The sequence below is a fragment of the Alosa sapidissima genome, chromosome 11 (genome assembly GCF_018492685.1).
Source record: "Alosa sapidissima isolate fAloSap1 chromosome 11, fAloSap1.pri, whole genome shotgun sequence".
NCBI classification, from domain to species: domain Eukaryota; kingdom Metazoa; phylum Chordata; class Actinopteri; order Clupeiformes; family Clupeidae; genus Alosa; species Alosa sapidissima.
In genome coordinates, this window is record NC_055967.1 from 21,705,685 (window position 1) to 21,720,695 (window position 15,011).

Genomic DNA, 15,011 nt, shown 5'->3' on the forward strand with positions numbered 1-15,011 from the left:
ATCTAATCTAAAGGCTACCCCTGGTATGAAAGAAGTAGGAGGGCACAGTCCACAATCTCACTTTCACTCATCACACAAGTCACGCTCACCCCCGACCTCCTAATGGCAAATGCAAAACAAATTGGAGGGCAAATAGACATTTGTTATTGTAAAAACTTTTTTAGATTCTTTGGCTGTGAGTGTCAGAGAGAGAGTGAGAGAGAGCGAGGCAGAGAGGGAGAGAGAGAGGGAGGATGAGAGGGAGGTGGCAGCAGGGTGTGAGAGGAGATCCCTGGCTGCTGATGTTGGCCCAACATGGTGATTCTTTCGGCAGGGAGGAGGCATAATGCATGTGTGATGCTGCAGGATAATCGTCCAATCTTGTTGGAGCAGTCGGGAAGGATTAATGCATCAAAGGAAAGATACTTCTATCTGCTCCAGATGATAAGTAATACAGAAGTCAAGAGAGCCTCCATCCACATAATGTGTAAATATTAAACAGATTATTACTTCAGGTTAAATGAAAAGCAAAAAACATGTCATCCCATCCTCCAAAGCCATGTCATCCTCCAAACCAACATAATACTAAGATGACACAAAGACAGCTTATTGTTTCCATGTATGACAGCAAATCTTTTCAAAAATGTGTAATTAGTTAGCATGTTCAATCAAGAATAAACTTCTTCACAGGACTTTGGAGGTCACCGAGTACTGTCAGTACGGAAAAAAAAACAGTGCTACCTAAATCAAGTTGCTGCTGCCAACAAGTAGAGCAGCCTGGCAACTACAGTGATGCCCCCAGATGACCATGCCCCCAGAGTGTAACACTGTAGCTGCCTGGGGACATAATCATGATCATACGCCCAGAGAGCAGCACTGTAGCTGCCTGGCTGCCGGAATTCTCTTTTACCCTCAGCTTTGGGCAGGCAGCAGGACATTAAGATCTCTAATTACTCTAAGCTCTGCTTCCATAGAGGCAACAAACACAAAAGGTCTCAATTTGTTTCACAATAGTTAAGGAGAACGTGAGAATGACTGCCGCTGACTCACGTAGGCTCACAGGTAAACTGCATGATGATGTCCACACGAAATGACGCCTAATTTTCTGTCAGCAGAAGTCCATATCAGAAAATGTGGTCTGGGAAACGGACACACAGAAGTGAAATAGGTTAACTTGGTCTATTTGAACATTGCTGGTAATATTAACTGATATCATATACACCTTGAGAAGGCTTGGTAGCCTAGACTACATATTTCGGATATATCACGTTGCGCCTAGTATTCATGATTACATTTTTGTCGCGCAATAAATGTGGTTACCACAACAACATGTTACATTTCTATAGCGCTTTTCTCAACACTCAAAGCGCTTCACAGGGAAGGGGGGACCTAACTGACCACCACCAATGTGGTTACCACAACAGATTCATATCTTCAATATCGGAACTCCCTCTATTACCGTCGGTCCCGTATTTTCGCCGTCTTGCGTGTATGTGTCACTTAATATCCATTTCTATACAAACCAAGACACAGGGAAGGGGGTCTTGGGAAGGGAAGGTCCTTTTTACCTGCCAAGGGAAATTACTGCGATTCTGCTAGTCGCAGTATACATCCCGCCTACCAACAACAACAGCGATAAGAACGCGGCTCTTAGTGAACTGTACCAGGCTGTCAGTGAACAACAGACGGCACACCCAGACGGTTTCACCATCTTCACTGGAGATTTTAACCATGCTGATCTCAAAACTGTACTTCCAAAGCTACACCAGCATGTTGATTTTCCAACAAGAGGAGATAACATCCTGGACCTGGTCTACACTACACACAAAGGAGCATACAAAGCCACCCCCCTCCCCCACATTGGACTTTCAGACCATATCACTGTTATGCTAATGCCCGCATACAGACAAAGGGTAAAAGCGAACAAACCGGTTCGTAAGCAGGTAAAAGTGTGGCCTGAGGGAGCCTCTGATGCTCTTCAAGACTGCTTTGACACAACAGACTGGGAAATGTTTAAGCAGGCAGCCACTTACAACAACCGGACAGACATAGAGGAGTATACAGACACTGTAATCTCTTACATCACCAAGTGCATCGATGATGTGACCCACACAAAAGACATCATCACTCGGGCTAACTGGAAGCCATGGCTGACAGGGGATGTCCTCAGGCTGCTGAGGGCCAGAGACAAAGCCTACAGAGCTGGGGATGAAGCTGGCATGAGAACAGCGAGAGCCAACCTGTCCCGTGGCATCAAGGAAGCAAAAAAGGAATACACTCACAAGATAACCACCCACTTCAAAGACAGCAGGAACGCACAAAGCTTATGGCAGGGCATTCAGGCCCTCACGGACTACAAGCCCGCGCCACAGAGCTGTGAGAGCAACATCCCTCTGCTCAACAACCTGAACCGCTTCTTTGCTCGCTTTGAAGCACAAAACAGCACCTGCCCACAGAAGACACATCCCCCTCTACATTAGCAGCCCCTGTGCCTCTCTGCCGACAGCGTGAAGAGGACACTTGCTGCTATCAACACCCGTAAGGCAACAGGTCCAGACAACATCCCAGGTCGTGCGCTGAAGGACTGCGCAGGGGAGCTTAAGGATGTCTTCACAGACATCTTTAACACTTCCCTGAAGCAAGCCATCGTCCCATCATGTTTCAAAGCTGCCACCATCATACCTGTGCCGAAGAAAACTGCTCCATCCTGCTTCAATGACTACCGCCCTGTGGCACTGACACCCATCATCATGAAGTGCTTCGAGCGGCTTGTCATGTCACATATCAAAGCCATTCTCCCCCCCACCCTGGACCCCTTCCAGTTTGCATACCGAGCCAAGCGGTCTACAGAGGATGCAATCTGCTCTGCCCTCCACCCAGCCCTCACCCACCTGGAAAAAAGAGACTCATATGTGAGATTGCTGTTTATAGACTTCAGTTCTGCGTTCAACACCATAATACCACAACAACTCATCTGCAAACTTGACAAACTGGGACTCAGTACCTACCTCTGCAACTGGCTACTGGACTTCCTCTGTCAGAGGCCCCAAGTAGTACGTGTTGGCAACAATACCTCAAGCAGCATCACACTGAGCACAGGGGCCCCCCAAGGCTGCGTGCTCAGTCCGCTGCTCTTCACCCTGCTGACGCATGACTGCACTGCAACCTACAGCAACAATCACATAGTGAAATTTGCTGACGACACAATTCTGGTGGGTCTCATCACTAAGGGTGACGAGACTCAATACAGGTTGGAGGTCGACCATCTGACCACGTGGTGCAGGGACAACAACCTCCTGCTGAACGTCAGCAAGACCAAAGAGATTGTTGTTGACTTCCGGAGAGGTCACACCCAACACCTGCCACTGACCATCGACGGTGCTGTGGTGGAGAGAGCGAGCAGCACCAAATTCCTGGGGGTGCACATCAGTGAAGACCTCTCCTGGACCACCAACACTGCATCACTGGCGAAGAGAGCTCAGCGCCGCCTGTACTTCCTGCGGAAACTCAGGCGAGCAAGTGCTCCACCAGCCATCATGACCACATTCTACCGAGGCACCATTGAGAGCATCCTCTCCAGCTGTATCGCTGTGTGGGGCGGAAGCTGCACTGAATACAACAGGAAAGCCCTGCAGCGCATAGTGAACACAGCTGGAAGGATTATTGGTGCTTCACTCCCCTCCCTGAAGGACATTTACACCACCCACCTCACCCGCAAGGCGACCAAAATTGTGAGTGATGCAAGTCACCCCGCTCACAATCTGTTTGATCTACTGCCCTCTGGGAAGAGGTACAGAAGCCTGCGCTCCCGCACTACCAGACTCACCAACAGCTTTATACACCAAGCTGTAAGGATGCTGAACTCTCTCCCTCCTCTCCCCCCTCCACCCTCAGCTACATAACATCCTGGACATTGGACCCAAAATGGCCGCCTGCACTACTCCACTTGCACACTTGCACACTTTACAACTTGGTGTTGTTGTCCTGAAAACACAACACTTCTGCTGCTCTTACATAACTTGCACCACTATGCCACTTTCTTTCTTACTTAGGTCAAACAGAACTACCCAAGCCTTTTATTGGCCTGACTTTGCACTAGTATTTTATTGACTGTCTATGCACAATTTCAACCAAATTTTGCTGCTCTTATTTTTTCATTATTATATGTGCCCTCCTATTTACTTATTTACTTACTTTTTTGTTTACTTGAATGTTATGTTTGTCTGTGGACCTAAATTGGCAAAATATGTCTTGTCTTCACCGTGGGATAGTGAGAAACGTAATTTCGATCTCTTTGTATGTCTGGAACATGTGAAGAAATTGACAATAAAGCTGACTTTGACTTTGACTTTGAAGACGGCGGACTCCTAAAGAAACGCAACCACCCACACCATAGGTGTATCTAAATTAGCTATGTACCAAAAATGACAGTGTTGTAAGGCTGCGTGTACACAACCGCTTGGAGCTCCAGTGGAATTTTAATTTCATGACGAGAATTCTCGGTCTAACCGTTCATGTGCCGTGGAAACGGCGTAAATAGGCGACCCATCAGGCCACTATAACCAAAGTCCTTTTAGGCAAGTCCCTTCACTCGGCGGCCATATAGCAACGCTTTTTGGGCACTCATCGGGCATCCTATTCAGCAGAAATGCACGTCACGACACCAATCTTGCTCCAGCGGCAAGTTCATAACACATGATTGGCAAGATGTCTTCACAACACACCATATGATTGGCTCAACGTATTCACATCACACCACATGATTAGAAGCCATCCCGAGGTGACAGCTGAAGCTGCAGAGCTGAACTCTCTGATGCACAGGAGGACTTAACTCAGGAACTTTAGAATACAATCAATCATTTAAAAACCATCAAACCAGAATAAAATGTTATTAGATTTGGCTACATTTCAAATCCATCCATCCGCACATGTTTCATTGATTGAGAATGAATATCCCAGAGGGGAGCGTTGTCGGCTCGCTGGGGGTATAGCTTGGGCGCTTCCGCTGGCGTTTTGCTCATCTGTTTTCGACACATGGGTAGAAAGTTGGGTAACACTTTACTTGACAGTATCGACATAAGAGTGACATAACTGACCTAACTCTAATCCTAACCCTAAACCTAACCCTAACGTGTTATGACAAAAAACGAATGACACTTAAAATAAAAGAAGCGTTACGTCATAAATGTTTATGACTTGTTTATGACACGTTCATGTCACTCTTATGTCGATACTGTCAAGTAAAGTGTAACCGAAAGGTGTAGGTCTTTCGACAGTGATGCTGCCACAAATAGCCATTGGCCCCCTGGCCCCTGTGCTTCTGACGCCCATGCTCCCCATGCTGTCCAGTACTGTCTCTGATGTCTCTTAAGAACTCTTCTAATTAGCTTCCAAGGTCTGAAAACAGACTTTTATTTTAAATGTTACACATTAAATATTTATCCTATGGACAAACACGTCATTAAATGATTGGCCTGTCTCCACTAACCCCTACTGCACTTGCTGGAATCTCCATTTAATTAACCCAGCGAGGCCTGCGCTACAGTTTAAGGCTGTTGGAAATTGTGATCTCACCGATGCCTCTGTGACCAATGAGTGTGAATTAGCCTGTTTTTAGTGATAAGAGACACATCATAATAACTCCTAACTGTGAGTTGATTAGGGACCATACACCTGTACAACTTTTTTGAGATGTGTTGCTGGCATCAAATTCAAAGTGTGCTTATATTGTCCATGAAATAGTCAAATTTCTCTCTTTCAAAAGTTGATATGTTGTCTTTGAACTATGGACTCCATTTTGGATTTCCTTTCTACTGGTCAATTAACTTCCTGTTTACACTGTACACAGTAGGCTATGACTGGTGAAAGTACTTGCCTAACTATGGATCAGTCTTGAGACCAAGCAGAGGGGCCGCAGAGTACCCAATGGGGGACATCAAAGAGGAAATGCATCACAGTGAGTGTGCAGGAAACGCATCACAGTGAGCGCGCAGGAAAGGCATCACTGTGAGCTTGCAGAAAACACATCACAATGAGCGTGCAGGGAAGGTATCACAGTTAGCGCGCCGGAAAATATATTTAGTGTATATTACATAATATAGAAATTCAGAGGGTGGGCTTCTTTGGGTTCATGTCAGGACACAAATCTTCACTACAGCTCCTGCTTCAGGGTCAGTGCTGAGCAAGACATTCTGTCTGTGTCTACATCTCTCAATTTGTTCTAACTCGTAAAAGGCTTTAAATATAAGATTTAAATACTTTATTTGGGGTATTGCATATTAATCAAACAAGCTGTCATATATGGGTCAGATTCATCCTGACATCTGCAGTGCCATTCCAGATGGTCTTTGGTAGCGTAAAAAGTAAAGAACAGCCAAGAAGGATTGGCACACAGAGGGCCAAAAACTTAGACAAGTCTGGATGCAAAACATCTTTATTTTTTCTACAGACAAGAGCAAAAATGTGCAAAGGGGCTGTGCAAACGCTTCAGTCCATGCTTATCCTCAGTGCAAAAGATAGTGCCTGCTTAGCCACCCTATAAATCAGTCCTATATACTGTATTTTCCGGACTATAAGTCACACTTTTTTTTCATAGTTTGGCTGGTCCTGCTGGCTGGTCCTATATATAATATATATATATATATATATATATATTTATATATATGTTTTTTTCCTCTTCATGACACATTTTTTGACTGGTGCGACTTATACTCAGGTGCGACTTATAGTCCGGAAAATACGGTAATTACACTTGAACATGCAAACTATGGATATATTTTTGCAATGATGTGGTTTCTAAACATATACAACTGTACCGGTAATCTGTTCATTTCATATCAAGTGTATACGCTACAGAGGCGGCTTTATAAACATAAACAGCCGTGCAGCCGTGGCCTACTGGTTAGCACTTCGGACCTGTAACCGGAGGGTTGCCGGTACGAACCCCGACCAGTAGGCACAGCTGAAGTGCCCTTGAGCAAGGCACCTAACCCCTCACTGCTCCCCAAGCGCCGCTGTTGATGCAGGCAGCTCACTGCGCATGGATTAGTGTGTGCTTCACCTCACTGTGTGTACACTGTGTGCTGTGTGTGTTTCACTAATTCACAGAGTGGGATAAATGCAGAGACCAAATTTCCCTCATGGGATCAAAAGAGTATATATACTTACTTATACTAAACATATGAGCTGTTTGTTTCATATCAAGTGCAATAGGCTATGTACATAACAAAACACAAGGTAGTGCAAGTCTAACAATGATTGTTCATAAAGACCCAGCCCATCCACCAAACCAGCTATCCAGGTGTAAACATCTCTGTTTCCATATGCCTATGACGAAACTTTAAACACCCTCTATTCTTTATTTATGTCATGTTCAGTACTTTACCTTCCATTGTGTATTTTTTCTGAATTAATTCCATATTTTAACTTTTATTGTCTTTTTATTGCATTGTTTAATTTTGGCTGCTTTTATATATGTTAAGCATATGGAATTAGCTCCGTTTAAGAATTGTGTTCTATAAATAGCTTTGCCTTGTCTTGTCTTGCCTATGAGGACATGTTGGTTATGTAAATGTGATCACATGTATAGCTTACACAAAAAAGTTAATCAAATGCCAAAGTTAATAAATGCTAGAGCAATCTGCTTGAGATAAACACTGGCTGGCAGTACAGCTCTTATCAGAGGGCAATAACAGCAGCTGCGGCAGCAGGATGTTTTCTCAAGCGTCCTCAGAAGCTGCATTGCTCCAACCCTCAACCCCTCAGTCTTGCTGCAGCCTGTAGGAAGGTGTGGTTGGATGTCCAACCCAACACATCCAAGTCGGCCATTGCACTTGATCTGTGCATGTACTGTAACACTGCCGGAAACTTTGTTGCGCTTGATTTTATTACTTTGTTGCGATTTTACTTACTGACGATGTATCCACAGATTTCCTTATGTAAAAAATTATTGTTGATATGATAAATTTACAGATGTAGCAGTAAATAGCCTATCTTACCTGCGCTTAAGGCTATGTATTACCCCATCATTAACACTGCAGTGTTAACTTACAGTATAGCCTGACGTCATTAATACTGCCGTGTTAACTTATAGCCTGACGTCATTAACACTGCAGCCCTATGTCACAAGATGGCCGACTTGGATGTGGGCAGGGTTGGATGTCCAACCACGCCTTCCTACAGGTCACAGCGAGAGGCTACTGCCTAACCCCTTCAACTCCCTAGCCCCCCAACCCCTCAACCAGCAGCAGCATCAGACAGGCAGAGGCTACAAGGCGAGTCCTCCTCACCCCTGACATGTTGTCAGCTTGTCCCTCTGCCTGAAGGGTGGGTCAGAAGTTGGCAACCACCGTTGGCATGCAGGCCAGGGAGCTCTTCCAGCCAACCAGACACTTGGCCTTCCTACAAGACAGATACACTCCACAGTCATCACGGCTGCCGGCGGCACTGTAGAGCCAATCTAAAGAAGCTGTGCTGATGCTATGGTCTCATCTAACTGCTATGCTGTGCTCTGATCTACCTACCGGTGCTGTGTTCTGATCTGACTGTTAATGCTGCGCTTTCATCTAATGGTTGATTCTGTGCACTGCATGCATTGGTCTTTTAACATTTACTCGATGGTGGACCATTGGCAGAGTCACCAGTTAAGGTCAATTTATAGTCCTTGTTAAATTGGCCTTTCGGTGATGCTTGGGGGGAGGTTACAATGGCCTCAGTAAAGGCAAATGAGACCAATGTTTCCCAGGTCAGTTGTCACTGGTAAGGCATGTGTATCCCTAACATTAGCTTTTACTACTATGTATCCTAAAGTCAATTGAAATTTGAAATTGAAAACAGGCTTTTCAGAAAAAACACGCTATTCGCATTGTCAGTAGCACTTTGCATAAGCTACATGAAGCGATTTGTGAGACAAATCAGTTATTTCCATGTCCCATGTTGGTCATCCTAGTTGGTTTACACCAAGCTCAAAGGCAGCATCTTTTAGGATTGTTGTTGTACACCAGCAAGAAACACAATCACTGAACCTCAAGCTGCATCTCTCTTGCAATTGACTTATCACTCTGGGAGACTCTGAGACACAATTAACAAGTGACAGAAGCCACAACAAACAGATATCATTTGACATTTAGAATAAGCATGACCGCGTATGAGGTGTTCCACTGTTAAGATGATAACAAACCAAAAGTGCATCAGGAAACGACTATCTAATACACAGCCACAGAAAAGGTCCCACTTCTTCCCCAGAGCCACTCCCTCTACTGAAGGCCATGAACCACTGAGTAGCAGCCAATGATATCCGAGCTGACAAACGGCAGCAGCAGCAGGGAAAAGCTTTCCCTTTGATACATTTGTTTCTGTCTTGCTATCGCGCAGCGCCTGTGAAAGCAGATCTGAATCGCCTAGATAAATCTGTCCTGTAGGCCTTTGTCTGGTTAATAGGTTGCAGTATTATTTGAGGGAAGGGCAGACAAATGTTTTGACTGACACCCATCATATGTTACCTCCACTCTCATATGCTTCATGAGTAAGAGCAGCCAGACATCAAAATCAGCTTAGTAAACAGATCAAGGCAAACAGAATACCATCTGAGGAGAACTGGTTGGTATTCATCTTACTGGTAATAACAATAAAAGTAAGAACAATCAGTTGGTATGGTCAACACAGTCTGCTTTTGTCCTTGACAGCTCTTTGCCTGTGGAAAGATTGACCTTGGGGTTGACCTTACCAGACCACATTCAGTTTTTTGACCTTGACTACACTTTTCTGGAGACCTTCTGAAACAACTGGATCACCATGGCAACAGGCACCATTCTCCAGCTCTGCCATGGCGAATTCCAAAAAGGAAGTCATTGCCTGATCCATTCCCCATTTCTGTCTAATTGGGGGATTCTGACCTGTTATCTTTCAGCCTATAAATTGCACCGAGACACATTTCACTTTGTTTCCACCACCCTAGTGGGTAAATAGTGGTTTGTCTGTGGCTAGAACGCTCCAGCCAGTCACCAGAGGTGATTAGAACCTCACGAGAACAATTAAGCTGGGAACAAACCTCCCGATTTTTAAGCCCAGTTTTGAAAGGATGGAACGTGCAAGGGACTCAACGGTAGTTGCGGTGTTCAGTCGTGGTAGGAATCGTTATGTGTGACACAGCAGATTTTTGTTTGGCTCATTCAGCATCATTACTGTACAGCAAAAAAAAAAAAAACATTTATCGTAGGGGCCTACATCAGTGGTTCTCAGTGGTTCTCAGAGTTAAATTAACATTGGGGTATGAAAGAGATCTACAAAGACAACTAAAATTCTAAAGAATGAGAACTGCTGATTTACATACATTCTAAACGTTACCAAACATAATAAATAGAAATTACCATTTTTGGTTATTGGCTGAACCTACGTTCCTCTGATACTGTGTCATCATAGGGGGGGTGGTTGGGGGCATGGTCCCCTGGAAAAAAATGTTGTATATTTTAACATTTAAATGCATCACATTGGTGCACTTTGAAAAAAAAATCAGAGGTTAGACTTGCTTATTTTATCTGGGGATGGAAATATTTGTACTGTAGCCTAAACTAGTGATGGGCAAATGAAGCTTTGGTGAACCACTGAAAGACAGCAGTGTGAAGCTAGCGACACTAATGAAAAAAATCCAATATGGCCACCACATGTAGATTTTTCCACATAACCCGTACGTATGTACGCACGTAATTAAAAAGGGCCTCGCACCCCCTTGCGACGGCCCTGCAGCTCCTCCTAAGACAGCGGGGAAAAAAGTTAAAATGATAAACCCAGAAAAAGTTGACAGGTATGTTTCGGTCCCGGTGATTATTTGTGAAATTGTGCAAACGACAGCCTTTTCAATGCATTTCAAGGAAGGAGTGGTAGCATGCAAGCTCCAAATTGACCCAGTACAGAAGGCAGCAATAATTTGTTGGGGAGGGTCAGGTTTTTTCTCACTCACTTTGGAGGGTCATAGAAAAAATTCTTGCTGGCGAGGGAGGGTCACGTCTTTTTTGACTAAGGCTCCCAAAACTCCTACGGTAACCCCTTAAATAAATAACAAACAGTCCCTTAAGGACTTTTATGTTGAAAAATAATAGTGTGGCGGCCATCTTTTTTTTTTGACTGCCCGGGTTGACACCATAGATATTAGAAAGCTAGATACCGCATTGGGCTCCCATGTAGGCTACGTAAATAGCGCTGCCATATTGGTGGGGCAGCACGTTTACTGTCTACAGGGGAGTGACAGCAACACTTGCCGCAATCAGAGACACCTGTTTGATTTCCAGTCAGTCACGTGTTTCTCCATTGGCCTCCAGTTATTGTTGCCCCCACCAATATGGTGGCCGCGTTTACTATGCCACCTAATAGAACTCGACAGTCAATGCGGTATCTAGCTTTCTAATATCTATGGTTGACACTTCAGCGTAAGAAATCAAGGGTGTGGTGTGAGAGTGTGCGAAGCCAAATGAGTGAGTCAATGCGTGGCAAGCAGTCCTGGTCAACATAACAGCCTACATTGTGGAGAATAGGCTACAAGCTCCATAAGGTCTCTTCTATGAATATAACTCTCCAACTATCGAATCCTCTGCTAATTTACTATGATGCACCATAAGACGGCTCACTCAAAAATTAGTGTGCATGAGTTGAGACTTCACGCGAGATTTGACCGTAGCCACCGCTGACTTCAAATTGATAAATGCCTTGCATTGCGTGACCATTGAAATGACCATATGCCTGTTTGTTTCGTAAATGAGGGCCTGTCCGGAAATGTGCTCTGTGCGCCAGAGTTGGTTGTGATAGTTGGGGCTGAACAGAATGAAGGACTAGCTGGGCATTCGGCACCAGATGTTTGCTAATCACTGTAATGAAGATGCATACATTATCCCAAAGGTCACATTCTGCATGTGCAGAGGGAATCTTACACAAACACACACATTAATGACCCCAACAGCGGTAATGTCTTGATTAAGCCAGGACAGGACAGACTCCAGCGTGGCTGTGCAAAGTAAATACTCTACATCTGCCACAATAGGCTCCACACAGACACACACACACACACACATACTCACTCTCACACATGGATGGATAGACAAGTGGACACAATTACAAGGCCCTCTGCCTTCTACAGTCACAGCCTTACAGGGGCCCTACAAAACATTTGATCTACTCGGACAAATAATATCTAAAACATGCTGTGGAGGATTTTAACATTTCAGTTTCACCAACAAAGTCTTCACAAGAGCGATTTCTTTATCCCGAATGCAATTTAAGATGCTCCTAGGTGCTGATGTCTAGTCAATAGCCTGGAGGAAGAAGCTGTGAGATGGGCTGACACTTACAGTAGGTTAACACAGATCCAGGACCAGTGGAAAAGAAACACAATCAGGCTGCCGATCAGCAGGCATGCAGACAAACAGAGGGACAAGCACACTGCAGAAAGGTCAAATACGTTTATCAATATAGATGTAGCGGGTAGGGTGGTTGAGACAGGAAGCGCAGCTTGAAGGCCGTCCCACTGACGCTGATTATTTGGATCAGGTGGCACAAGTAGCGCTTCCTTTTAAATGTGTAGTGAGATGCGGACAGGAGAACAATAGTGCGGTGTGCGTTGAAGAGGGAGCCTGGTGGAATAAGCTGTGCAAACAGGAGAACCTCGGTCTGGAGTCTGTGCGTATGGTGACCAGTAAATGGTACACGCAGTTTCAAGTCTACTTTGCTCGCATAATAGCGAGTAGTGAATCTACACTGGTTTGCAGCAACAAGCAACGCTGATGCTGGCGAGAGTGTGCACAGCTATTTGTCATCCACACTGGTATAACTTCATTGGCTCTTCTAATTCATCTTGGCTGGTCTTAAAACCGAGGATTGCCTTCGTCTGTCCAACAAGCCACTGTTTTTCCTGGATTTAACTATTTCGTTTAATTTCAATTCATGTATGTGCCTCTGAAATCTACCACACCTGTTGAGGGTTTACTGGGAACTTAGGTGGGCCTAGGGGGAGGCCTGCTGGTGGTAACCTGTTAGCTTAAATGTTTTGTTTGTTTCTTTGTCTGTTTGTCTGGCAGTCATTGTAATACGTATTCGGCCTGGGAATTGTGCAATATTTCTTATGGGGACAGTGCTTCGTTTGCAGTGCTCACTAGTGTGAAGTGTGAAACACCATGTCTGTGTGTATGGCCCATTTGGTGTGAAGTGCCTCTTGCAGATTGGAGTGTTTTAGATTGTGTATGTGAAAAGTATGTATTAATGTATTCGACTTTATACACTGTAACTCATCTGGAAGACCTATTCATTCATTGTAATTTATTTATTGTGGAATTTCATCCACTGTTGCCTATGTGGAACATTTGCTTGTCCTGATTGCCGATCAGTGTATTTATGGTGTCTAGTGTTTAATAAATGTATATTTTTTTGATTACATCAGTTCCATTCCTGTTCCTTCATTGGACATAACCTGCCTAGATAGTTTGAGGGAGAGCTCTGTTTGGTGGTCTAGCTTAGCTATACAAATTGTGAGCTTGAGCACCCCCTGGGGGTCACACAGAGAAAAACAAAACAAGGCCCCACCATAGATCCAAAGTCCTTTTAGGCAAGTCCCTCCACTTGGTGGCCATATTGTAACGCTTTTTGGGCACTTATAATCATCTATTTCGGCAGAAATGTGCGTGCGCAAGGCTTCACGACACCAACTTTGCTCCAGCGGCGAGATCACAACACATGATTGGCACGATGTATTCACAACACACCACATGATTGCCACAATGTATTCACGTCAAGTTTTTTGCTGCGGAATGGGCAGGATATGTGTAGACAATGACCATGTGTTACAAACTAACCCCATGCATTTCTATGGAGGATTTTTTGAGTGCTGTGTCTACTCATTAGAAAGTATCTGGTAGATCTTCCCAAATGGGTGGAAATGTTTCAGACTGACCATAAATGTCCACAAGTCGAGGGTGTCATCTACCAACTCCTTCAACCCAAACCCAGACCCATTTCTTCTGTGCTAAAATTATCAGTCAGTGTTGTCATCAGCTTAATCTTCAGTCCTCACTTCTCTTTGACATGGGACATGTCCTGAATGTAATGGATAAATCATAAATGTTGCTTCAGGCCAACTGCTCTGAATGTGTACTTACCTCTAAACCTAATTGTGTGAAGTGTAAGCAGAATGCATGTCAAGTGGTGCTGAGTCTCACAGTCCTTTTGGCACCCCCCCCCCCCCCCCCCCCCTCCCCCTCTCTCCACTCCTTCCCCCTCTCTCTACTCACTGCAGTCACTGTAAACACATGAGTCCATTAACAGTGGATGACACAGCTGGTGTAATGAGCTTCCATTACCAAACCTGGAAGCAGAGCAGAGCTGTGCTGCTGTTGGCAGGGTCCCAGAGGAGACAGTGGGACAGAGGTCATGCCTACCTGCTGCTCGGTGGACTGCCATCGTGTTTGCAGGATGTCAGATGAAGACTAAGAACAGAAACAAGTTTACATAGTGCAACTGGAAAACAGCAGTTGGTCCTGGCAGTGACATGTCAATAGACCTCAGTAGTTTCTTATTGAAGGTTTATTTGCACATGCGAACATATATAAACAGGGTTAAATTATCAACTCTGCTGAGTTATGTTTAACTCACAAGGGTACCTTGTGTCCAATTTTATCAATGGATTTAACAAACAACACTCAAATATTTGTCTCTTGTGGAGTTGGAAGTTTCACTAGAGGAAGTGATCCCTGGTGGAACCGGTTGTCCTGTCATGCGGCCTTTAAGGAGGGCTGAGGTCCTGTTACGCTTTCTTAAAGTGTTTAGGAGGGCTTTGGAGACAGCTGAGAATGCCTGTTTTTTTCCATCATGTCCTGTTACGCTGTCTTTAAGGGTTTAGGAGGCCTGTTGAGACAGAGAATGCCTGTCTTTCAATCTTCCACAGACAAATCAGCGTCTCTGCATTGAGGATACAGATATCATCCCACTCAATGCGCTGACAGTAGAATGGTTAAGCCTGGAGCACAAACAGTTATCTTGTACTGGATGGGCTG

The 15,011-nt window shown here is 44.7% G+C and overlaps 1 long non-coding RNA gene across 1 annotated transcript; it reads right to left on the reverse strand.

Moving 5' to 3' along the window:
- Window positions 1–189: 189 nt before the first annotated feature.
- On the reverse strand, window positions 190–14,462 carry LOC121724112. The gene is made up of 3 exons (XR_006035126.1): window positions 14,397–14,462; window positions 1,030–1,117; window positions 190–411 (listed from the first exon to the last, which is right to left on the reverse strand). It is a non-coding gene; the product is annotated as an uncharacterized LOC121724112 (long non-coding RNA).
- Between the last annotated feature and the right edge of the window lie 549 nt (window positions 14,463–15,011).